The 27210-nt window shown below is 48.0% G+C and overlaps 1 pseudogene; it reads right to left on the bottom strand.

Annotated features, from left to right (window-relative positions):
* Nucleotides 1-22151: 22151 nt before the first annotated feature.
* LOC136568943 (tyrosyl-DNA phosphodiesterase 2-like) lies at nt 22152-26493 on the bottom strand (annotated as a pseudogene).
* Nucleotides 26494-27210: the final 717 nt, after the last annotated feature.

Raw genomic sequence — 27210 nt, 5'->3', positions numbered from 1 at the left:
TTGGAGAGTAGGAGGAGGATCCAAGGGCAGGCTGAGGATGGCATCTCTGCAGGCAGGGTTGGCATTCGCAGAGGCCACCTCTTTGAGAATTTCCATCCTGGTCTCCTCACTCTGCACCTGCAATTCAATTGCCTTACGGAGGCGCTCAACAAAAGTTACAAAGGACTCGTCTGCATGCTGGAAAATTTTGGAATAGGTCATCTGAGGCACAGCTGACTGCAAGCCCAAAAAGGCCCTTTCTGCTGCCTTTCCACTCTCCTCAATGCCTCCAATGGAATGGCCCTAGCTTGGGAAGCGCCATCCGCCCAATTCCCCATCCCACACAGGTGATCTATTGACAAGGTCTCTCCATCATGATCAATTCCTGTGAGGGGATTGTCCTATAGGGAAGGAAGGATTCCCACCTGTTGCCACCGCTTGGGGCATGGCGTCCCAGGTTGAGGACGACTCAGTGGCAGCGCCTTTACCACACGGGCCAAGCACACACATACACCAATGTGGTGGACAGTGAAATGGCCTTTATTAACAGTTAGACAGGGTCATTTATAACGGGAGTTAACAGTCAACAAAATGGGGGCTAAGTAAAGGTAAAGGGGAGGGGTTCTGTCTGCCCGTAACAACGCGAGGTCTTGTGGCTGGTCCCTAATCTCCCACACCCACATTTCCCCCCCCTTTTATGATTAATTAAAAACATAGAAAATGTAAAGGTTAAAACTGACAACTGGTAAACATGTGTAATTGGTAAAAATGTACTGAAATTGAACAATGCAACATAACCGAAACAAACTCGTCTTAAACAAACAAACAAAATGTTAACTTTTTCTAACTGGTTTTTAAAGAACACTAAAACACTTTTTCAACACTTGTTTAAACTTTAAGGCCCAAAAATCAAAGTCTAGGAACGCTACTGCAGGAGGGCCTAACAAGATGGACACGAGGGCGTTTTCGTAGAGGCTTCTCTGTGTTGATGCTTGGGACGTAAAATGCAACTGGAGGAGCACCATCTGGAGGGAGCAGGATGCTGAAGAATGGGTCCCACGGTGAAAATAAAATATTGGCTGTTTCAGTCATAGGGAAATGTAAGATGACAGCAATCAGAAATCAATCAGATAATACACATAATCTGTGACAGCTGATGAACCTTAAAACAAGAGAGACCTGGAGAACTCATGTCCGGATACATGTTTCTCCAAATTCCCTTTGAAAACAGGCTTAGCTGTCATATATGGTAATAACACATTTGAACTATCATCCCAGAGTACTTCTTTGATGCTGAAAACATCTGGGCTGATTGTCAATTATTTCATTCAAATAGAGCTAGAACTTAGCCAGAGTTCGAACTCTAATTGATGGACATCACTTACATACTCTTATGAATAGGAAACTTTAGGATGAAAGACCAATCAAACCATTATGCAATTGAATCCCTCCAAAACTTTGAGCCATGACTGAAAACTTTCCTGTTGAGCCTCTCCCCCAGTCCTTCTCTGTGCCAGCCTCTTTTTTAGTTCGGTCACAGAGTTCCTCACTACGCCGGTATGGTCTGCTGTCGGGCTGCTTGATGATTTGTCACAGCCTTCAGGAAGCAGGGTATACGGGCCATGGGGGCATCTGAGGATTCAGTCCTGCAAAACAAGTTTTATAAATTTCATTAGTTTTTGCCCTGAAGGTCCAGTTTTATCGACTTAAGCGGGCACCATTTGATTTTACTATTTTTCTTAACGGCTGCGTACCCTCACCCTGTACAAGTACCAGCCTCCAACCTTTTTCCCATTCTCCTAACTCATTTTTAACCATAACCTGTGGGCCTTCCTCTAGTGCCCGGGGGGCCCAGTGCCTCTGGGCAGGACTTTTCATTTCATCTCCCCTGTGCAAGTGATTTAAAGCCAGCAGGGCGGTTTGCTAGGATGCGCGCTTGGTCTTTTTGTGGGATGGAATTGGTAAAACCTGTTTTTGCTAGCACCTCCAGTTTAGTTTTTAGGGTTTGGTTAGCCCGTTCCACAATAGCCTGTCCGGTGCTATTATATGGGATGCTGTGGACTAAAGTTATATCCCACCTTGATGCCAACGTCTGAACTGATTTTGAAATGAAACTCGAACCATTATCTGTCTTGATTTGCCTCAGGATACCAAGCCATGCCATGGCCATTAACCAATGCTGGATAGTTGTTTTGGAGTCGGTCCTTTGGTGTTGCGTGGCCACGATTACTCCACTCTAGGTGTCCACTGTTACCGCAAGCCATGCTCGGGGTTTCAGCAGCTGGCATAATGTAAAATCTGTTTGCCATATTTTGGCACCCTTGAGGCCCCTGGGGTTGACGCTGCTGGACCACAGTGGTGATTTTTGTCAGTAGGGGTGTTGCCGCCGCTTGGGGCTTGGCGTCCCGGTTCGAGGACGGTTCTGTGGCAGCGCCTCTGCCACACGGGCCAAGCACATGCATACACCAATGTGGTGGACAGTAACTGGCCTCTATTAACAGTTAGACAGGGTCTTTTATAACAGGGGGTAACGGTCAGTAACAGTAAAAGGGGAGGGGTTCTGCGTGATCTCGCGATATCTCAAGACCTCGCGATATTTCCCCACATTTTCCCCCCCTTTTATGACCAGTTAAAAACATAAAGCAAAACTGACAAGTAGGAAACATGTGTAACTGGCAAGATGCAATTAACTTGAACAATATAACAAAACTGCAATAAACTTGTAACTGCAAATGTTTAACAAACGGAAAGCTAACTATCTCTAACTGGTTTTTTGGGGGTTTTTTTGTTTGTTTTTTTTGGGGTTTTTTTGGTTTGTTTTTTTTTTTGAAAAAAAAAACCAACACAAACTTGTTTAAAATGTAAGGCAACAAGTCATGGTGCTGACTGAACCCTATCTTTGAATACTTTGAATATCTCTGTAGGACCTCCTCAGTTTGTTTTTTTGTTTTAGTTGACCTCCTAGGACCAAATTATTTTTCCCAGAGTCTGCGACCTGTTTGATCTTAAATTAGAGAGGATTTGGAGAGTCCATGTCTGGACTTATGTTCCCTCCAAATCGCCCCTTGATTCTTTGACACGGGGAAGAACACTGGGTTACCTGGCATTCCATCCAAGTAGAGCTAGAACCTGGCCAGAGCTCGAACTCTACTTGATGGATACCTCTTTACATTTTTGCTGAGCTGTTTTTTACCCTCCTGTCCTTCTCTGTGCCGACCGCTTCTTTAGTTTGGTCATTGAGTTCTTTCACGACCCCAGGATGGTCTGCCATCAGGCTGCTTGATGATTCGTCACAGCCTTTAGGAAGCGGGGCATACAGGTCGTGGGGGTGTCTGAGGATTCAGTCCTGCAAAATAAACTTCATAAATTTCATTAGTTTTTGCCCTGAAGGTCTGGTTTTATCGACTTAAGTGGGCACCATTTGATCTTATTATTTTTCTTAACGGCTGCGTACCCTCGCCCTGTGAGTACCAGCCTCCAACCTGTTTCCCATTCTCCTAAGTCATTTTTAACCATAACTTGTGGGCCTTCTTCTAGTGCCCGGGTGGCCCAGTGCCTCTGGGCAGGACTTTTCATTTCATCTCCCGTGGGGAATTCATTCAAAGCTAGCAGGGCAGTTGCTAGGATGTGTGCTTGGTCTTTTTGTGGGATGGAATTGGTGTTTTTGCAAGCACCTCCAGTTTAGTTTTTAAGGTCTGGTTAGCTCGTTCGACAATGGCCTGTCCGGTGCTATTATACGGGATGCCCTGGACTAAAGTTATACCCCACCTTGATGCAAAAGCTCAGACTGATTTTGAAATGAAACTCAGACCATTATCTGTCTTAATTTGCCTCGGGATACCAAGCCATGCCATGGTAGTTAACCAATGCTGGATAGCTGCTTTAGAATCTGCCTTTTGGTGTTGCATGGCCACGATTACTCCACTGCAGGTGTCAACTGTTACTGCAAGTCATGGTCGGGGTTTCAGCAGCTGGCATAACGTAAAATCTGTCTGCCATATTTCGGCGGCCTTGAGGCCCCTGGGGTTGACGCTGCTGGACCACAGTGGTGATTTTTGGCAGTAGGGGCATGAGGCGACGATGTGCTTAGCATCAGCGGCTGAGATCCCACATTTCTTTGTGAGCGCTTTGGCCCTGATATGTAGGAATTTGTGTAGTTGGTGGGCTTCTCTTAGGGTCCACAGCCCTTTTGCAGCGGCATCTGCCTTGTTGTTGCCAATCTGAAAGAATCCCTTAACTGGACTGTGGCTGTTGATATGGATGATAGACACGGTGCCCTTTCGCCAATAAAGTGCCTCTTCCAGCATTGTCGCCATCACGGATACTGCCACACCGGGTCCAGCCATGGCTAGACAGAGCTTGGCCACGAATATAGAGTCAGTCACAATGTTAAGGTGTTCCTCTGGGAACAGTCCACATGCTAGTGCCACAGCGACTGCTTCGAGTTGTTGGACTGAAAACGAAGGATTTGTTGTTTTAATACAATGCCACCACTCTCCTGACTGCCATACTACCGCTGCAGTGGAGGTTAGTGAAGAAGCGTCGGTAAAGATTGTGGGTCCTTCTCGTGGCCAGTCAATTACCTTAGGTGGTAGGTCGACGTTGATGACCGCGAGCAGCTGCATCCAAGGGGGTTTTGCTGCGTAATGAATTTCTCCCCCGAATCCAGCGAGGGCTATGGCCAGGTACTCTGATGTTATTGATGACTGTGCGGAAAGCTGTTTACGGAAGGGCAGATATATCCTGGCAGGTTCAGTGCCCAAATGTCTCAGGGCGAGTTTTCTGCCTTTCATAACAAGGCTACCAAGGCACTCAACTCCTGGGGAAAAGGCGCGCGATGGTTTTCCCAAGACCACCCATTGTATTGGTTGGGCCTTATCAGGGGGTCCTTGGGCCAGCGCTCCTACTCCCCCTTTCTTCATAAGGTGGACATACAAATCGACCGGTGCATTCAAGTCCCATCTGGCGAGCGTGCTCACTGACATCTGACATTCAATAAATCTGACATTCAATAAAGTCAAGCGAGCTCACTGCCTCTGGCGTCAGCACCTTTTGCTCCCATGGGCTCTTGCCTTTCAGGAGGTCGTTTAGGGGATCCATGACCTCAGGAGGGATCAGGATGATGTTACGAAGCCATTGTAGGGATCCCACCAGCTGCTGCATGTCGTGGAGCGTCCTGATGTTTCGGCGAATTTTTATTGGGGGAGGGGTTATATAGGAGTCTGAGATTCCCACCCCTAAAAAGGTCACACATGGTCCCCTCTTTATCTTTGCACTGGCAATTTCGAACCCATTTGCTTTTAAGGTCTCTGAGATCGCAGACACTAGCCGGTCTACCTGGCTCGTCGATGGTGCGGCGATCAGGATGTCATCCATGTACTGTATAATGGTCATGGTGGGATCATTCTGTTGGACTGGTGCTAGTGCTCGGTCCACCGTAATTTGGCAAATGGCAGGGGAGTTGACCATTCCCTGAGGCAATACCCACCATTGGAAGCGCAGGTTGGGCCGCTGGCTGTTCGGGAAGGTGACTGAAAAGGCAAACCGTTCTTTGTCCTCATCATGCAGGGGGATGGAAAAGAAGCAGTCTTTGATGTCGAGCACTGAACAGGGTTGTCCTCTGGGCACCATAGAATTCATTGGCAATGAAGTTTGCACAGGGCTCATTGGCTGGATCTTTTTGCTCACCTCCCATAGGTCATGCAGGAGACGAAAGCCCTCACCAGATCGTTTGGGTATGACAAAGATGGGAGTGTTCCATGGGCTTGTGGAGGGTTCAATGTGGTTTTGCTGTAGCTCCCGGGTAATTAATTCAAGAAGGGCAGTCATTCGAGGCTTAGACAAGGGCCACTGCTCGACCCACACTGGGTCTAGTGATTTCCATCTCAGTTTGATGGGCAGTTGTGGGTGTGTAGCAGTGGCCCTTAGAATAAATTTGTCATTTTAACCTCCAACAAGGTCAGGGCATCCCTCCCTAACAAGGGTGGACATTTGGACATCACATATGGGGAGAGGGTGATGGTTCTCCCCGGTCCCCTCTCCGTGCAAAGCGTTAGCGTGACAAGCTGGGTGCTTTTTTGGGCGCGAGACAGCCCTCCAACCCCATCTACCATGGGGGCTTCCTCCAACTTCCACTGTGAGGGCCAGTGTATGTCAGGAATGACGGTGACATCTGATCCTGTGTCAACCCAAAAAGGGATACAGATAGCAGGGCCATCAGGGTAGTTATAGAGACGGCAGACAGCCCACACTATTAGAGGGTGTCTGCCCACCTTCACAGCGAAGGCTACCCATGGGTCTCGCTCCCACGCCTTCCTGGCCAGGGCCACCCAGGGGCCTCATCCCCAGGGAGCCGTTCTTGGTATTCCCGGGTTGTGGACGGACTGGTCTGAGCCGTTGGCAGGGCTGTGAAGTTGACAGTGGGAGGGGGCAGTGGGTGCGGGAGCTCCATGCCCCATTGGCAATTGGCACATCCGGGCCGCTTTGTGTTCCGAGTGGGAGGGGGCTGTGTGCGGCCCGGGCACCCCCTCCCCCTCCCGTTTCCCTGATCCTTGGGTTTGCACTCCCTAGCGAAATGCCCTCTCCTTCCACATATCCAGCAGGGCCCCCTAGGCCCCATCTGGCGTGGGGGAACGGCTGTCGGTGGGTATCCTGATTGAGGGCAGTTCACTGCAATATGCCCTGCCTGGCCACACTTAAAACATGCCATTATGTTAGTTATAGCAGTGTGGACAGCTGCCTGAATTGGGGCTGGATGCTCCTCTTTAATGACATGCCTGATCATGTCTGCTAGGGTAGCCCCAGGTGGTAGCGACCGCAAGATGTCCTTTGTGGCAGTGTTACACTGCTGGCGCAGGCACTCTGCTAGCACAGGGCCCTTTGCCTCCGATGGTAGAGCAGAGGAATCAATTGCTGCCTGGAGGCGGTCCACAAACTGCGTGAAGCCTTCGCTCTCGCTCTGCTTTATGGTAGACCATGGCGATGGTCTGGCGCCAGATGATGCAGAGCGAATCGCCTCTCTGGCAGCACGGGTTGTTATCACTACCTCGTGGGCTTGAAGGCCCTCAGCCTGCGCCTTGGGGGCGATCATAGTTGGGTCCGTGCCCATCAAGCGTTGCAAGCTGGAACCATGCAGTGGATGGTCCGCCCCGGTAACCAAAGCCAGCTGCCTTGCACAGTTGTCCTCCCACTCCTGTTTAAATACAATCATTCCTGCCCCATCAAAAATTAATCTGCACGTCTGTTTGATATCAAATGGGAGCATGTCATCCCCTCCAAAAACACTGTCGATGACAGTAGAGACCATGGCTGAATTAATTCCTCTGTCTGCAATCGCTTTGACAATTGCCTGTATGTCCTTGGGGTTCACAGGTGTATGGGTTCTTTGGTTTCCGCCTGGCCCCCCCACCCGGACGGGAAATGCTAACTTGGCTGAAGGGGCACATGCAGCACACGCTATTTTTATTCTCCTCCAGTTCGTAAGGGGAGCTTGTTTTTTTTCTAGTTTTCCCTCGACCCAAGCGGGGGCATTGCAACGGCTACCCTTACGTGCTCCCGCTCCCTTTTTGTCTGAGTCCGAATCATCAGACTAAGAGTCAGGGTCAGCAATGGACCACTTGTGGAACCACTCATCCCAGCTCGAGTCCGACTCGGTTCCAGAACTCGACTAGCTGGAGACTTCCGGGCTCCAAGACCCTTTTGTCAGGCTCTGACCCTGCCCCTTCGCCTTAGCCCTGTGCTGCTCCCTACCTCTAGGCTCGCCCCGCCTCCTGCTGAGGGAGGCCAGTGCCCTGTGATGAGATTTCCAACACGTATCCCGAGCAGCATCAGTTCCCCCTCCGTGCCCTTTCCTCCTGTTAAGCCTGCGCGTATCTGCGCTGTCCTGCAGCCCTCCTCCGCCGCTGCCAATCGCGCTTGCTTCTGCGTCCCCCCCCTTCGGGGGCATGCCACCCCGTGGTGCGTAGGGCGGGCGCCCCGCCCAAGCTCCCTCAGGGTCCGAATCAATGGCGGCACTCCCCGCCTCCCCGCTAACGGGGGGCCCTGCAGCCCCAAGTTAACGGCGGGGCTCCGTGCCTCTGAGCTAACGGCCGCACTCTGCGCCTCTGAAGTAACGGCCGCACCCCGTGCCTCTGAGCTAACAGCCGCGCTCTGCGCCTCTGAGTTAACGACGGCTGCGCTCTGCACCTCTGAGTTAACAGCCGCATTCCGTGCTTCCTCTAGCAGCCTGTCCCAAAATGACCACTTTTTCCCCGTAGTTGCGGTGCCTAGGCTCGGGAGCTGCAAAGAGCGCTCCCGTGGCTGCGAATCCCCACACTCAGCGGACTCACGTTCGTCCGCACCCTGCCAAGGCCCCTCCCACAAGCAGTCCTGGGTGGCCTTCCACTTTCCCCGCTCCCGCTGGACCGGCTGAGCCTTTTTCAGTGCCCGCATGACCCTGCCCCATGATTTTAGACTCTGCCCCGAGCCTGAGGACATAGCCTCCTCCGCTAGGGCCCCAGTACAATTATCCCATACCTCCGTGTGGAAGATATTTTCCGGATGCCTGATCACCCCAGCGCGCAGGAGCCTCGACACTGCGAGGACAAAATCACCTGGCTTACAATCTATGCCCCAGTCTCTGTGAATTTTAAAAATGACCTTAACAAGGGGCTCCATCCTCTTCACTGCTGGCTACCGACATGAGACTTCCTCCTTCACCAGGTCCTGGCGCGAGACTTCCTCCTTCGCTGCCCCAGCGTGAGCCTTCCTCCTGCGTTGGTCCTAGGCGCGAGCCTTCCTCCTTCGCCACTCCTGGCACGAGCCCTCCTCCTTTGCCGAATGCCAGCAGGAGACCCTTCCCTCTTGCTGGTCCTCTGGGAGCGTCCTCCCCGCCAGAGACAGTCCTGCTGCTCCGGCCGCCGTCCACTCGCCCAGGTGATTCCCGCTTCCCAGATTGTTCCCGGGTTTCGGCACCACTTGTTGCCGCCGCTTGGGGCGTGGCGTCCCGGGTTGAGGACGGTTCTGTGGCGGCGCCTCTGCCACACGGGCCAAGCACATGCATACACCAATGTGGTGGACAGTAACTGGCCTCTATTAACGGTTAGACAGGGTCTTTTATAACGGGGGTAACGGTCAGTAACAGTAAAAGGGGAGGGGTTCTGCGTGATCTCGCGATATCTCAAAACCTCGCGATATTTCCCCACATAGGGGCATGAGGCAACGACGTGCTTCGCATCAGCAGCTGAGATCCCGCATTTCTTTGCAAGTGCTTTGGCCCTGATATGTAGGGATTCGTGTAGTTGACGGGCTTCTCTTGGGGTCCACAGCCCTTTTGCAGCGGCATCTGCCTTGTTGCCAATCTGAAAGAATCCCTTAACTGGACTGTGGCTGTTGATATGGATGACAGACACGGTGCCCTTTCGTGAACAGAATGCTTCTTCCAGCATCGTCGCCACTGCGGACACTGCCACACCAGGTCCAGCCATGGCTAGACAGAGCTTGGCCACGAATATAGAGTCAGTCACGATGTTAAGGTGTTCCTCTGGGAACAGTCCACATGCTAGTGCCACAGCGGCTACTTCGAGTTGTTGGACTGAAAGTGAGGGATCCGTTTTAATATAACGCCACCGCCCTCCTGACTGCCATACTACCGCTGCAGTGGAGGTTAACGAACACGCATTGGTGAAGACTGTGGGTCCTTATTGTGGCCAGTCAATCACCTTAGGTGGTAGGCTGATGTCGACGACCGCGAGCAGCTGCATCCAAGGGGGTTTCGCTGTGTGACCAACTTCTCCCCCGAATTCAGCGAGGGCTATGGCCACATACTCTGTCGTTATTGATTATGCGGAAAGCTGTTTGCAGACGGGCAGATATATCCTGATGGGTTCAGGGCAGATGTCTCCAGATGTCTCAGGGCAAGTTTTCTGCCTTTCATAATGAGGCTACCAAGGCACTCAACTCCTGGGGAAAAGGTGCATGATGGTTTTCCCAAGACCACCCATTGTGTTGGTTGGGCCTTATCAGGGGGTCCTTGGGCTAGCGCTCCTACCCCCCCTTTCTTCATAAGGTGGACATACAAATTGACTGGTGCATTCGAGTCCCATCTGGCGAGCATTCTCTTTGACATCTGATGTTCGATAAAGTCAAGCAAACTCACTGCCTCTGGTGTCAGTACCTTTTGCTCCCATGGGTTCTTGCCTTTTAAGAGGTCATTTAGGGGATCCATGATCTCAGGAGGGATCAGGATGATGTTATGAAGCCATTGTAGGGATCCCACCAGCTGCTGCATGTCATGGAACGTCCTGATATTTCAGTGGATTTTTATTTGGGGAGGGGTTATATAGGAGTCCGAGATTCCCACCCCTAAAAAGGTCACGCATGGTCCCCTTTTTATCTTTGCACTGGCAATTTCAAACCCACTTGCTTTTAAGGTCTCTGAGATCGCAGACACTAGCCTGTCTACCTGGCACATTGATGGTGCGGTGATCAAGACGTCATCCACGTATTGGATAATGGTCACGGTGGTGAAGCGGCATTGGCTAGAGACGTCCCGGCAAGCAGGCCAGCCCTGCTTGCAGCCAGGGGGGCACTATCCAAACTTTGATGTCAGGTACAGCGCCTAAGGTCAGCACCCTACATTATAGAAGCAGTGCTGCCTTGAGTGAGGACGTGGCCGCGTTAGAGCTTCAGCCCACAGGAAAAAGAGAGCGCTCTTCAGTGGTGGCTAGTCTGGGTTTATTGTAAATCCAGGGAAGGCCAGGAACCGAAGAGGACGGGGGGAGGGATTACATCAGGTTATAAAGGGTGTGGGAGGTAGGGGTGGGAACCACTCAGGAACGAGTGGGAATCCAGGGGGGAGTGGGATACAAGAGATTGACTTAGAAGGAATACCAATAGTGGCAAACCAAGGGAGGGGCCCCAGCCCCTGAGCCAATCACTCAATGCCCTAGCTAGAATGTTCTGGAGAAAAAGGTAGGGGTGGAGAGTGACTGGCAGGCAACTGGGGTGGGGTTTGGAAGAAGATACATTAGTCTCCAGGGAGACTGGGGAGGGGTTCAAGAGGGGATACATTCCTTGTCAGGGCAACTGGGGAGGAGCTAGGAAGACTGACAGAAACCGGGAGGGGAGGAGAACCAGGGCAGAACCATTACAAAACAAGGGGGGAACGGAACATACCAACTTAACACACCACAACAAAATGGGAAGGATTATAAAACTGACTACTATCGCAGAGGTATTTTCATTAAAAATCTTAGGATTTTTCTTCCTGAGAAGCTGAGAGGCTGAGAGGTTTCAGGAACAAAATGTAAACAATGGTTATCTGCTGCTGTGGAATGCAACAGATGCATCTGTGATTGGCCCATCTTGGATGTTTATAATTAATGGCCAATCCCAGCCCAGTTAGCTTGGACTCTCTGGCCGAGACACAAACCTTTATTATTCATTCCTTTCTATTCTTAGCTTAGCTAGCCTTCTGAGATGAAACTTTTCGTTCTATTCTTTTTAGTATAGTTATAATGTAATATATATATCATAAAATAATAAATCAAGCCTTCTGAACATGGAGTCAACATTCTCCTCTCTTCCCTCACCTGAAAACCCCTGAGAACACCGTCACAGACTACAAGAACAGAATTACAACCAAAACCACACACTGCAACGCCCTTCATCCAAGAAGGGCCCTCCTCTCCTCTGAGGACAGCCAAGATAACTTCTCCTTGCTAAATTACACAGTTGTTTCCTTCAGATGACTCCTTCTAATTAAGACACAAAACAAACATAGGCTCTGACACAAACTAGGAACTTGATAGACACTAAGGACAGCATGCCCTGAAGAATGTACACGCTGATCACTTAAAACAAAAAAATCAAGCTGAATACTACAGATAATACTGCAAAATACTAAATTGGTATTTGTAGCCTGCTCTGCAGCCATGGGAGATGGACAAATGCCAGCTAGCCACTCCCCATGTGTGGCCGGAGGGGACCACAAGATCTGCCACTCCCAGGTTCCCCTTGGAAACCCTCGGGTAGTGGTGCCATCTGTGGCGTGGGTGTTGCAGGTAAGAGCATAGCTACGAAGTCCCGAGATGAAGGAGAGAGTGGACACTCATGTAGATGCCAAGGAGCTTTATTTCCCAGGCAAGACTAGGGACAGGTGTCAGAGGGGAAGGGCTTGGGGAGGCACTGATAAAGCGAGTGGGCGTGATAGGAAGAGACCCAAGAGACATGGGAGGAGTGCGAGACATAGCTGGACCAATGAGGATGATATATAAAGAAGAGGCTCTGGAGGCAAATCATACATCAAGTCAGGGATGATTGACACAGAAAATTCTCGAAATAAAGGGGGGGTGGTTACAATGATAGACAGGGGAAGTGGGCAGCACCAGGAGGGAGGAAATAAACTTATAAGGGTTATAAAGGGGAGGATCAAGGGATCAGTCATCTTGAGGGACAAGTCACTGGTGGGAAAACAGGGGGTAAACAACTTGGGGAGAAACCATTATGAGGGGATTACATGGGGGGAACCGAGAACCAAACTGTATCTTAAACTTATAAAAGGGATAACTTACTTTACAAACAAACTCATATAAAGACTTTTAAAACACACGACACCACAGGTATTTTTGTATTAAAACATATAAAACATAATAACCCAATAAATCACGCTCTCTATTGCAATTGAAAGAATAAATGAACTTGCTAACACTGACCAAAAGACTCCAACCAAAACCAATTCACACATACAACTGAATTACATATAAATAACTTATAAACCAAAAAGGAGATGATGTTGCTAAACGACAGGTTATAAATCCTCTCTCCTACCCCTAATGGATAGGGGGACTTACCTAGCCAGTGACCTTTGCCCTCCCCAGCCCATCACCATGCTACAAGGAACAACCTCCTCTTGACCAGCTCATTCCTCAATCCAGGAATCTCCCTTTGGACACCTGGGAACCTCACCGCGCTTGCCCTTAAGAGCCCTGGATGTTATTGGAAGTCCCTCAGCTGGCCTCCCCCAGATGCCCAGGAACTTCCCTGTGCTCATCCTGAGGAGCCTGAGTATTCTTGGGTTCCTGGCCAAGGGTCCTATTCCTCTCTGGTTGAGTTCCTACTTCCTCCGCTGTCAGAAGAGGAACAAACCCCTAACCTGAGGCCTCACTCTTAGTAGGTCTCTGGTTAAGAGTCTTTAGCCCATCACAGAGGTCCCACCTCCCCAGATGCGTCTTGGGGAGCCACCCTCCGAGTTGCCTTTGGTCAGTGGAACTCCCCTGTGCCCCCCTTTTTTCCGGATCAAAGGGTTGAGCGATGTCCACTCCCCCTCCCATCAGCTGCCCCAGTGCCTGACACTGTACTGGGAGACCCGGTCCCAAAAGTCATTCCGACAAGTTGGAAAGTTGACCCAACCAAACCACCACCTCTGGTCCCTTTGACTTGACCAAAAGCAACTCCTAGGAGTCCTCACCACTCAGGGGAGAACAGGAACCTAAGTGGACAGGAACAGACAAAAAGGAAGGCACTTCCCCCTCCCTCGGGGTACTACACTCGTTCAAGTTCCATGTGCTTCCCTCCTTTCCCAGATGGCCCTCTTGCAGGAGTTTGGAACTGCAGTACTTGGATGCCCACACTCACTTTGGGGGTCTGAGTTACCAGTCCCCATCTCACTCACTCTCCACATGCAGGTACCCCCCCCCTTATGTCTCATCCCCACTCACAACACCTACCTATGTTGTGAGCCCCTCTCTGCTCCCTCTTGAAGGGCTCCTGAGGTCTGGGTTGTCGTGTCCTCTGTTGCCCCTCGGGCATAGCCAGCAGACCTTCTTTGGTACGAGAGAAATCCAAAATCCAGGTGGCCAAGAAATCAGCTGGATGCATCTCCCCAAATCTGTCCTTCCTGGGGCTGCCTCTGGGCGTGGCTCTCCCAGATGATCCCCCAGAAAATTGTAATGAACAGGCAAAATGAAATTAAAAGGAGGCTGATGACTTTGAAAAGAAAAGGTGCCTGTTTATTAAAACTGAGAACAACAAAAGACAAGGCCCCAGGATAAGCCTAGGGCCTGTGCAACAAGCCAGAGGCAACTGGAACAGTTCTGTGTACCAAAGTGTTTCTCTAGACACAAGGTACCCTTGGAAGACCCGGGGTGCTCTGCACCCAGGGCTTTTAAAGTCTCTTAGGGTTACTCAACTGGTGCGCTCTGCATCCTCTTGCCAACTGGTCCTTTTCTTGATTGCTAATAGGTCCATAAAATGGTGTAGTCCTGACCAATCATTTTGGAATATAGCAATCTGATTGGGTGACTCTCTCCAACTGTAATTCGAATTGCTGTCATCACCTTATGATGTAACTTTTCTAGAAGATTCTTACTATTGCACTTTATTACTACCCCCCTTCTGTTTAGTATCCTATTCATATTTAGATAACCATATATTTAACTCATTAACTTATTACATTAATTATATAACAACTTACTATATTAATAATCTACTATAGTTCATTATAATAATCAACTATTAATAACTCTGCTTAAGAAAGTGAATTCATTTATAACAGCCGTGGTCACCCTCAGTCGGGTCAGAATCGCTGAATGTTACTGTGCTGGATGCCTCTGGCGTGCTACCACCCACGCGGGCCCACATGGTCCCTGCCTTGGAAACCCCATGCACTTGTCAGAAGTCACCACCAGCAGCCCTCCTGCTGCCCATGGCCCTCCACCGCCTCCGGGCTCCATCACCCACATGGTGTCTTGATCTCAGGCTCCAGAGGGGAGCTGCAGTGTAGGGTTGCGGTGTTGTTCCTGGGCAGGTGCGGTCGAGAGCTGCCTCCTCTTGGTCTGAGTGACCGGCTCCCCCAGCCCACCTTGCTCTCAGGCCCAGAAGACAAGATGTACACACGACCAGATGATGAAGGAGGGCTCTGAACACGGCTGTGGGTCCAACAGGATTTATTGCAGGAAGGTCGGAGGGTCCAGGTAAGGTGAGGGCAAGGAGAGGGGCAGGGATACAACCACTGCCAAAGGGAGGCCAGTAGCAGAGCCCAGAACAAGCTGGGGCCAGGGTTTATAACTGGGGGAAGGTAGGCAGGGTCAGGATACATGTATCCAATGGGAAGGGGGGGTCAGGGGAGGAGTTGAGGTGGGGTGACAAGGGGTACACCAATGAGAGAGAGGGTGGTCCTATGATGAGACCCAACCGGGAATGGAAGAGGAGAGAACCTTCTAGAATTGGGGAGTGGACCATGGTTGATAGATAGGCTGAAGTCTCCTCCCAGGGCATCTCCGCCCCCTCCTCCTTGTGGTCCCCTCCCACACTGCAGCAGACTCCACACCCCAACCTGCCACAGCGGTGTGGATGGTAGGAGTGCCATGACATTCCTGAAGAAGCATCTTGAGAAAGACGGCCCAGGGGCACAGGCGCATTCCCAGCCAGATGAGTGATTTCCAGCTCAGCAGCAAGCTCAGCGACAGCTCTTTAGGTGACGCAGAGAAAGGGACTGGAGCACTGTGTGGCAATCCACAGAGTGAAGGCGTTTATTGAAAGCAGGGCGCTCTGTGAAGGGAGCCAGGGACAGCAGCTCACCCAGCAGGGGAAAAACTGGGGTTTATATAGCAAAGGAGAGGGGTGGAGAAAAACTGGTAGCAAATGGGATATAGGCAACTTGGTGGGATGACAGGGAGAGAACCAAGTAACAATAATTCAACATGTAACTCACAAAGACCTTCTCGCAAGGTGGGAGATTTTCTCATCCTAACTAGCAAGTATCTGGTTCAAAGGCTGGCTCTCCAGGGGAGTGCACTGAGCCCTTTGTGGGCTGATTCTTAGGCCCCCACAGTTAAAACATGTGCAGTGAAGGTAGCCTGTACTAGCCTGTTAAAATAAGGTGATTCTCTCCTGTAGTTCTTAGCTGCTTTACACAGTTCTTCTACTTCCCCGTATGTTACTGGCTCCCATCTAGGATTTGAACCTCCCCTTCTATATTGCACCAGAGCAGCAGTTAATCTAGAAAGCATTTCCCAGTCCTCCTATTTTAACACTGTTGTCTGGATCCTCTCCCAGGGATTGATGGAGTCACTGGATCTGGAAGGGCTCTTCGTCCAAGGAGGAGGAGAATGAAGAATAACCAGACACTAGCACAATCTTTTTATTGCTGGTAGGGTTGTTGTATCAGTGCTTGATCTCTGGCATCAGCCTGGACTAAGGCCTCATGGGCGCCACCATGTCGGAGGGTGGTGGTTCTGGAACCATGGTGGGAGCAGTTTCAGTTTGCCCAGAGTGGGTGAAGCCCAAAACAGAAGGGGTGGAGCCAAGGGAAGAGCCTTGGGGGAAAATGGCAGTTCAGGTGGAGGACATGACAAAATGGCAGTTGTTAGATGGCATGGCAGGATGTCTGGTGGAGGAGGAGGGAAGTTGGGATGATAGAGAAGGAAGGAGAATGGAAAGGGAAGGATCCAAGATGGCATGGCCTTTGCTGTCCCAGGCGGATGTACCCCACTGGAGCCTGAGCTAGCTCTGAGCACTCTGGCTGCCATGCCGGGAGTGGGGAACAGCTGGGGACTGGGGTTTGTCCCCAGCTGAACCTGCAGAGCTGCAAGCTCTACAGTGCATGCTGTTACAGTCACGGCAGGGACCGGGTAAAAGAAGAAAGAGGACGCTCTTTGTCTTGAGGTTCCACAGGGAAGGTTTATTCCAGGTGAAAAGGCTAAGACAAAAGAGCCTCAAGCACCTCAGTACATGGGGTTAAATACAGTTGCAGGATACAAAAAATCAACTATTAGGGAAACTTCAAGGGTGGAATAAGATGATTAAATCAACAATGTGGGACCAATCAGGATGGGAGAAGGAGAGGGAAAGGTCACATGGGCCAATGGGGCATCGTATATTAGGGAATTTCTAAATGGGTGTTTCAATCAGGGACTGGCCCAGGGAGAGAGTGGCAGAGAACATTCAGGAAAAAGGGGCAGGGTTGCCTTGATGGGCAGGGAAGGGACCAGAACAAAGGCAGAGGAAAATAGCTTGAGGAACAGGTTTAAGGGAGGATACAACTTAGGGATAAACCAACTTGGGGAAAATATGGCGGGGGGGAAACAGAATGAACCGTTTAACAGCAACTTAATCAAATAAACATGAACTGCAACATCGGGCCCTGAGTGAAGGAAGCAGAGAGGGACACATGGTAGCACTGTAACCAGTATAACCCAAGCTTCACCTGAGCACACGAGCATTATTTTCCACCCTGTATCCCACTCCAGGCTAGTCCAAGGGGCAAGAAGGAGAAGGACACAGGAGGGCAGAGTAGTCATAACTTGCTCATGCAGTAAGACAGGTTCCCTCCCATGTCCCAATCCCAGGGTCAAAAGGACAAGGAGCAGTCTTGGTTTGGGAATAGCTGGTAGTGGAACTGGAATCACAAAGCTTTTCCTCCAATTTTAATACTTCTAATATAGCACAGAAGGTGGGAAGCATGCAAAGTGCCATGAAATCCCCCTTGGTTTTTAAATTGTAAAGCTTCACCCCCACCAAGTCCCAAAACTCTGGCATGAAGATGTATTAGGGACTGAGAAGATGTTACAGAAGACCCACTTTATGATGGCTTTCAAGTTCCCTTTTCTGTAGTTCCTTCTCATGAGCTGCTAAAAATAACTTAAATTGTCCGTATACATTATTTTCCACTCCATTCCTGAGTCCATCTTGCAGAACTGGATTGGGGTTGGATATGTTCCCCTGGTTAACTATGGTGGATGTGTCCCTTTCCACTCACCTGTCTCCACTGCAGGTATCCATGGGCTGCTGCTCCTTTGGATACCCAAATCCACCAATTCACTTGCCAGACCTGACTTTGAAAACTCCACACCAGAAAGGGAATGGCCTACCCGTCAGCTTCTCCCTGCTGACATGATCCTAACAGAATCCTGAGTGCCCCTGTTCAGGTGCCACCTGTCACAGTCTTGGCCTCCTCAACCTCAGAACCAGGCCACCTGGGAGCAGTGTGGTGAATAAAAGGATGGGTCAATTGGGTTACCAAAAAAACAAAAGAACTTCAATAGATGAAATAACAACCAATAAAAGCTGCACGTGGTATGAGGTCGACTCCAAAGGACCCAAAATTGGAAAAACACAACAATATATAAGGTAGATCTGAAGATAGGGGTTTAATCATAGAAGAGAATAGAAACAACTGTACACGTCAAATGTGTTAGGAAAATTAATCCACACACATCAGGGATTTATGTCCAAAAAGGAGACAGTCCTCTTACTTTATTCAAATAAAGGGAGAGGCCATGGATCATTCCCCTGGCGTCTCTCAAATTTTTGAGGACGCAGCCTCCCTTTTTATCCTAATTTCCTGGCCGCATTTCCCTTCTCTCTTTCCCCATTGGCTAAAGTACTTGAGAGGTACAGACTTCCTGATACGCCTGATACTGAAGATTTCCCTCTAATGTATAACTGTCCCTTTTAATTTTTAATTCTTATGGAATTTAGGGGTTTTTCCTCCCTCTTGCTTCTTTCATCTTTCAATGTCTAATTTCATTTATCAGCAAACCTAAAGCTTAGTTGTAAAAGCAAGTATCTTTTTCTATTCATCAATCAGTGGAATACTTCCCATTGTTTCTTTTATCTCCCAGTGCTAGTTTTATCTACCAGCAAACCCACATCTTGTTTGTAAAGACAAACCCGCTATTCCTCTCAAATATCACCAACCAATCATTAACTGCAACTCAAAAACCAACTTATTTCTATATAGAATAACTCTATTACCGTAAGAACTCCCAGCAGCCATTTCTCCTCACCCTAATTAGAAAGGTTATTCCCATGACCTTAAGTCTATGGTTACCTCAGCTTGGCCGACTCCCACGAGGAGGCACTGTTAAAATCAAACAAGAGCTGTGGTATTTTTAATTTCAGCTGCCATTATTGTGTGTTAGATCTCTCCCAGGGAAATCTACTAAGAGACTACCAGAACCATATATGAGGATATTTGCTTTCTTTACCTGTTGGGCCAACACTCTTCGTATAACACCTGTGGAAGGAAAACACCTCTCTTAAATTCAGCAGGAAACAAAAGACTAGTAATTTAATCCGCTATCAAGCCCATAATTTGATTTCATTATATATTGTATTAGTACAGTCTAATTTAATTTTAGTTATTACCTCAATTTGACCATTGCATTGTTCAGTCTTTATTTTTTCCAGTATAAATGTAGTATATCCATTTATTAATAGGTGCTCTTAAGCGAAACCAGGATTGGCAGCTCTGGGACTGGCAGCATGTGGCACCACGGCAGGGCTTGGTATGATCATAGCAGGGACCAGCACGCCAGCTGCCATCACTAGCACGTCCCCTAAAATGTGCCGCAGCTTGTCACCATGCACCCTTCTGTCCTCCAGCTTTCCCTGCAGGACTGCAATACGGACTTGCAGTATCTGCAATAAGGACTCGCAGTTATCTGCACTAGCACTTTCAGGGACCTGATTACCGCTGTCTCCTGGCAAAGCCAAACAGCCCTTTCTTGTACAGCGGCAAATACAGCAGTACCCAACACCACACAAATGCAAGATTTCTCCTTTCTTGGCTTGAATTTGGCTCTTGCCCACAAGGCTGAGACCCAGCCTATGACTCTTTGGACACTGTCCCAGTGGTCCCTTGTGGCAGTATGCTGCGGCCACAGGGTAGAGAATCACCAGCTAGCACACATCCCGTGGCCAGAGGGCACGCAGGAGAGAAGCTGCCCCCAGATCTCACCTGAGACCTCTGTGGGGGGCAGTGCTTAGAGATAGTTTGCAGCTCCCAACAGCAGGCTGGGGCGTGGGTAGCACAGCGAGGAAACAAGACACAAGGAGCCAAGACTAAAAGAAACAGACAGAGATCCCTCATATCAAACCCACAGAAGACTTATTCCCAGAAGAGGTCAGGCACAGGGCAGGAACAAAACTAGCCTTTTTAAAGAGAGGATGGTACAAGGGGTGGGGACAACTCTCATCCAATGAGGGGATCTCAGGGATGGGACACATCACTTAATGTAACCAATAGGGCTCATTCAGGGGAGGGAGGAAGCCTTGCAAACCAATCAGCCATTGAAGCAGGGCGAACTGACACAGAACATTCAAGAACACAAAGGGAGTGACTACAGAGACTGACAAGAGCAAGGGGCAGTACAACTGGGATTGACAATGACTTATAAGGGAATAAGGGGAGGAGCAGGGAGGCTGACACACTGATGGGCAGATAAGTGGTAGGAAACTTTGTGGTAAACAACTTAGGGACAAACCACTTGAGGGAGCAAAATGGGGTACATGGGAGAAACCATTATAACTGACTAACATTGTAGGTCTGGGTACATGGGAGAAACCATTATAACTGACTAACATTGTAGGTCTAACTTTTATATGAAAACAATTGTAAAACACCAACTACTACTACAGTCCCTAGCCCACTCCATTCCAGACAAAGAGGGTCTTGCTCTGAAAGCTTCTAAGAAATCCAGGAAGGGGGCAGGTGGATCACTGTACCAAACACCAGTGCACCCATGAAAAATCATTCACTCATTCTCCTCTGCTATAATTGAGCAGAGGAGGAGGGAAAAAAACTCATAGGGTGAGATAAGGATTAGGAGAAAACATTTTAAAGGCAAAACAGGCTAAGAACTTTGAAAGGTATAAAGAAAAAATTATTAACAGAATTACAAAAGAATGCTGAGAACTAGAATAAACCTTTAGAATAACATTTCCCTCCACCCCAGCCTTTCTTTCCTTTCCACTGACAGTGAGGGAAACAAAACATGGGATTTTTAGTCAGTTTGTTACTTCTAAAGATCTTTCTTCAGTTGGCTTAGGGAGAGGAGTCTCTTTGGTTATGTCATGGGGTCTTTCCCACAAGAGACAGTTCTCTGTGAATTTTTCCAACATGGTTTAATTTTCACAAATGGCAGTCCCACCTGCCATGCTACAATATGAACCCCTCCCATGGGCAAAATACAGTCTTCCCACAACTGTTTTTCTATGGGTCATTAGTTCAGGGGGTCCACTTTTTAAGGATGAGCTGTTCTAGTATAAAAGCAAGGGTCCACTTCCTCTGTCTCTGAAACTGAAAGTTATCTCTCTCTCTCTCTTCAAGCCTCTCACCAGATCACAGCTTCTCAGCATCCACACGTTCCAGCATAAGCACCCTTTTCTTATGGGCTGTGGATGAATTCTGCATCCCTCCATGCACTTAATGACTTACAGGAAATAGTTTTTGTATTATTGTCCTCATCACAGCTTGCAGAAGAATCTCACCTCTGAGGCTTGGACCACCTCCTCCCCCCTCTCTCTGCACTGACCTTAGGGTCGCCGTGTTCTCCTCATGTGTCTTCACCTTTTCTTTCTCTCGGATCTGGGAAAGAATTGGTGTCTGTAGGTTCGTCTGCTCTCAAGTTCTACCTATAAATTGAAGGGATTTTATAGAGTTCTGCAGCGCTGAAAAGTTCATCTCATCCAGGCTCCAGACTGGGGAATCGCTGTGCCTCTCGCTGCTGATCGCGTGGTCCCTGCTGGCACTGAGCAAGTTGCACCAGCTGCCGGCTTCACTCCACGCCTTTTCTTCGTGTGGAGTGCCAAAAAAGAAAAGCTGCTGCCACCACTTTTGTCTTTCTGTCTGCAACATAGCTGGCTCAAAACAGCCAAGCAAATAAAGTCCATTTTGAGCCATGCTGAGATAGTCCATTTTGAGCCGTGGCACCACCCTGGTCGCACCGATTTCAGCTGCGCAGTCCTGGCCATGTGGCTGCTCCTGGATCAGGATGGTGGTGGCCATGTGGCTGCTTGTGGCACCAGGACAGCCCCCAGGGGCTCAGCCTGGTGACTGCACCAGCACAGGGTCCAGCAACCACCTCCGAGAAGGGGGCCTGGATGGCTGCACTGGGAATGGGTCCAACAGCCCCCACCACCACCACCACTGCAAGGGCAGGGAGAAAGAGAGGTTCCTGTGGTATCTCTGGTTTCTGTCTTTCCTAAATATGTTATCATAGAGGTGTTAGCAGCTTTTCTAATTGCCTTAGCTGTGTGCCTGTTCTCAAAGTTAGCCAGAGATTGGTTTTGCCAGGCATGGAGGAGGCTGCTAGCAGCTCCTCACAGCAAAAATCACTTCCATGGCTGGCTTTTTCCCTTTTTTTCCTCCTCACCAAAACCCATGCTATTTAAAACCACCACATACCTCCTCAAAACATGAGAGTGTTGGACTCAGATTCCTTCTGCATTTAGTTTAACACTATTTGCAGCTGCTTTACACGTTCCTTTGAGTGTTACTCTCCAGATGAGAGGTCATAAGGCAGAGTTTAATACCAGATATGCTCACGTGTGCAACTGAAAGGTTTCTCTTCATGGTAACTATTGGAAAAGGAATTATCTCATGTTTCAGTAACTTCATTCTTCATTTTTTTAACATGATGACAGTAAAATGCTCATCTATGTTACCTGTAATAATAGTGCAATTGCCTGATTTCATCTGGAGGAGACAGAGATGTGGTGGGATGACTTCCTGTAAAAACACAACTGTATAACGCCAGATGAGTACAGATTCCTCTAGCTCCATCTTTCACATATCCTAGATCCAGCCCATCAATGTTCCAGGTGATCAGTGAGAAGCTGCTGTCATCTTTTGGCTGTGAGACTGCACTGGCATTACTTGTCATTGCATCTGCAGTGACATCAATAAAGCTGCTTGTGTCTGCCTAGGCCGGGGCTGCCCTGCCTGCTGCTGCCACCAATTAAAATGTCATGTTGCACTGTAGGAATTGCGAGAAGTTATTTCAAAAATAGATGGTCAGGCACAGCAATGAGGAGCTAAGACACATGGACCTGTTGCTTGTCTTGAAGATTGTTTATTGTAAAAACTAAACACTTTCATGTTCTACACTTAGGCCAAAAGCACTCATTGGCCCCTGTCCTGCAGTGTCGCTGTTCGTGCGTCCCTTTACCCAATCAGCTCTCAGATCGTGCACTTCCCCAGCCAATCACTGCCCCACGCCCATGCCAGCCATACAACCTGATCTCTGGTTACAGGACCTGGCTTGTACCTTGCTGTTAGCCCAACCTTTCCCAGAGTGCTTTCTGTTGAGCTGAAGTGAACAGGATTTCTTGTCTCCCACAGTCAGGAATGAAATTAAGCCAAACGAGGCAAGCATTGTTTTTGAGAACCATTTATTGGTAATAAAAAAATAAAATAAAAAAAAATAAAATATAAAAAAATAAATATAAAATAAAATAAAACATAAAAAATAAAATAAAATAAAATAGAGTTATGCTACTAAATAGGGCTAGAAAAGACAAAGAATGAGGAAGAAAAATGGGAGGGAGAGAGAGGGGAGACAGAGGGAAAAAACCAGCTTTACCACCAGGGGTTGGGTTCTCAATGTCCACAAGGTGAGGGCTCTGCACGCTGCCTGCCTGGGAATGACTCCTGTGGTGACAGGTGACTGGTCATGAGGCAAGGGAGGTCCAGAGGCCTGGGTCAGGCTCAGAGGTGGGCAAGGTTGGATGCAGGTGACTCAGGCAGGGATGCAGGGATGAATCAGGCAGGGTGTTGGTCAGGGACACAGGACAGACACAAGGGCAAGCAAGAGCCAGCAAGGGCAGGAGAGCCAAAGGCAGGCTGGGGCCAGGGCAATAGTGAAGACTCAGAAGCCCCAGACCTTGTGATGCTGTCACTTTTGATGCCCCTGGCTGCTCCCAAAGTCCACTTGCTGACAGGAGACCATTGGCCTAATCCAATGTCCCACTGCAGTCCATTGGTAGACACATTTTGTCATCAATTGCAGAGTGTCTCTGGAGGGTTCAGCGTCATGAATATAAATGAGGCCAAATTTTCTCTGGAGAAAGAGGTTCTCATTTATTAAAATAGCTGCAGGGAACGGAGTACCTAGAATAAGCCCAAGCACCCACACATCGAGCCAAAACCAGAACAGTGCACTACCCCCAAGTGCACTGAGCTCTCCCCAAAACACAAGTTTCCAAAAAAAAGAAGAACCCTGACCCAACTGAACTCCCCCCATTTATAGCCACCTTCAAGTCCAGGATTGGTCCATTTTTGATCCCCATGGTGCTGGGTCCATTTCCAGGCTTCTCATTGGTCTTTAATGCCGTTCATTCTGGGCCAATCGTTTCTGCAGGGCTTAGAATGATTGGTCAGATCTTCCATCCAATCCCTCTTTGACCTCGCCTCGCCCCACCAGACCTTTGCACCAAACCCTGGGCCCTTCTCCTGGAACCTTCTAATAACCCCCCCAACTCTTAACATAATGCAATTAATACAACATAATTAATATAATATAATTGCACTATGCCCTAATTTAACATAACTTAGCTTTTACTTATAATGTTCAGTGTCTTTGGTGTTCCCCTGCTGACTGCCTGTCCCATGTGAGATATGAACTGGCTGCCAGGAAAGGTCTCCCCAGAGACAAGGTTTTCCTCCATCTTCTCCTGGCTGCCTCCTTGACATGGCAGACGTGCAGCCCTCCCCTACAGGCCTCTGACAACCAGGGTTGGGACAAATCAAAAGTAAATTGGCTCCTCACATCATCCTTTTAAATAAATCCATTAGAAGTGTACAGAACTGTTTTATTCTGCCTGTCGGTGGTGTGGGTCACGCGTTCTGAAGAGACAATTAACCTGAAGTGGGAAATTTGCAAGCACCAAGTTATTGTGCTGAAAAGTAAAACCAAGGTCTTTTCTCCTTATTATGTAAGACACTATAAAACCTTCAGTTTCTTGCTAGAGAGAGAGAGAATTTTCAGAGCAGAGATGAAAAGATAGGATGAAATTAATAGAAATGCTGAAGTGTGGGGTTTTCTTTTTCTTCCTCTCTTTCCTGCTAGGCTATCACTGAGTGAATACAGTTCCACTGAGGGCCCATGTGGTGGCACTCTTTGCTGAAGTCTTTATTTCACAGACTGAAGGACAAATCCTACAGAGAGGAAAGAGAAGGAAAAGGACAAATCTCACTAATGGAGCTTTTCATGTTGCAGTGGTCAAGTGATATGGTCAAGCCTCACTTTTATGTGCCTGAACCATCATGTTCTTTTCAGCCCTATTTCCAGGATTCCTGCACAGGGAGTATTGATCTTTTTATTTCTCCCCCGCTTTTTTTTTTTTTTCTTTTTTCAGTTACAGCAAATACCAGAGAATAGAAAAATAAATATTTTTAGACAAATGCCCAAGGGTGGGATAATCTACAGATACATGCATATATGTTGCATATTCTTTTTTTTTTCTCTCAGAAATATGGTAACACTGAGCTAGTTAAACTTATTAACATTCCTGAATAGGAGCTCAGAAATTTGAAATGCAGATGTGCTGAGCACATAGCTTGAAATCTCTTGTTTATTGGTTGCTATTTTATACCTTAAAAAGCATTCAATATGCTCCTACTTGGAACTGCTTGTGTTCACACTTCTGGTCTTTCACACTTTATGCAATTATTAATAGTTAATATATCCCTTTTTCTTGGAGGGAACACAGCCCTTTAAAGTCAATGATATTACTGAAATTTAGTGGCATCACTTGAGATAGCTTTGGTGGAGAGATTCAGGTGCCTAAACATACCTATCTAGGGCCTTTAGATACCAAGGGACATCCAAGACATTTCTCCAGGAAAGACACAGGAAATCTGGGGCACCCAGAGTCCCACTGGAAAGCCTATGGGCAGCAAGTGGGAAACACATGGGATTAGCTCTCTCTGAGTGTTACAAGACCTTTGTAAAGTCAGGATGCCTCAGCCTTTGAGGAAAAGGATTCAAAGGCTTCTCACATCTGTGTAGCACTGGGGTAGGAGCTCCTTCCTGCCTTCCCTTCCAGGGTGTGTTCTCCTGTCCATTACTTTGCTGCTGCCTTTGGAGTTCTTAAGACCCCATGTCTCAGGGGAGGAAAGAGTGGTAGGAGTTTTCTGCTATTTTATTTAATAAAATTATTGCCAGAGTCAGAACAGGAGAGGGTGGGAGCTCATGGCTGTGAGGAAGGGACAGGAAAGAAGGATGGAGACCTCCTTTTCTGGCAGCAATAGCCCATTATGGCATTTTGTACCATTTGAGTCAGCATCTCTTTTTTTTCTTTTTTTTTTTTTTTTTTTTTTTACCCCCTGAGGGCTTTAGTGCTCTCTCCAGCAGGTCAGCTGGCTGTTTTCAGACCCCAAGCCAGCATCTCTTCCCCAGATATGATGTGGGAGGATATTTCTCCTCTCCTTCATCATGGCTTATACCGCCTGTGGATCTACTCGCCAGATTTTGTGGTGCTGGATGAGTCATGTGGATTTTGAAGATGGGGTTCAGCTGTTTTTATGTGAAAAGTGGCCCTCAACTAAAATTGCAGTTAGGTACAGTGGGACATTTCTGAAAGCATCAGCAGCCTTTGGGCACCCAACTCCAGCTAAACACTTGTGAAATTCTTTTTGTAGTCCTTTGCAAAAAGAGACATGATAGCTCAGCCTGTCCCACCTCTCTTGCTTCCATAATCTCCCCCTAAAATACTCCCAGTTAAGTAGGGATAGATGTCATTCGTGGTCATTGTGAAAGTTTGATTGACTTTAGGATCCCCTTCCTAATCAAGCCATTAACTTTTAAAGATGAAGCAGAGAAGAGCACAATGTAACAGCAATAAAAATAATTAGGGTTGGAGACGAGTCTTTGTTGCTGTCTGGGAATTTGCAGAGGAAACCTGAGTTTTGACATGCACTGTTATTGTCATGCTGCATTGATATTCAGACTGATGGTTGCACAATGAATCTCTCTCTTCTTCTTCTTCCAGTATAATGTGAGACAAATTGCACAAGATGAGAATATTTACGTGTTCAAAATGCAGACTTCCAACCTGATACTGTAAGAAAGGAAGTTTGTAATTGAAAATTAATTCATACTGGAAAGTGTAGTCAATAGACAATTACTGAGATACAGCTTGTGTTTATTGCTTGAGGAATTTTACACAAGATTTATAACAACTAAAACCAATTACTTTTACATGTAAAGAACAGTCTAAAAAGATGAAACTTAATTAATGTAGAAGCCTTCAAACATTGTTTATCTCCTGCAAATAATCACCAACCAAACAGTAATTAAAAAAAAAAAGTATGTAAAAGTCAGCATGTTATTTGTGTTGAAAAAGATTACAGAAAAATCCCCATATTGTACACAATTTTTGTCCTATTAGTTTTGCAGAAGTGTGCCACAACCATTTTACTCTAGAAGAGTAGGAGGTGAAAATTGGATGTAATATTTGTGAAATTGA

This window comes from Molothrus aeneus, chromosome Z (assembly GCF_037042795.1).
Source record: "Molothrus aeneus isolate 106 chromosome Z, BPBGC_Maene_1.0, whole genome shotgun sequence".
Classification (NCBI taxonomy): domain Eukaryota; kingdom Metazoa; phylum Chordata; class Aves; order Passeriformes; family Icteridae; genus Molothrus; species Molothrus aeneus.
This window is presented reverse-complemented; position numbering and strand designations above follow the sequence as displayed.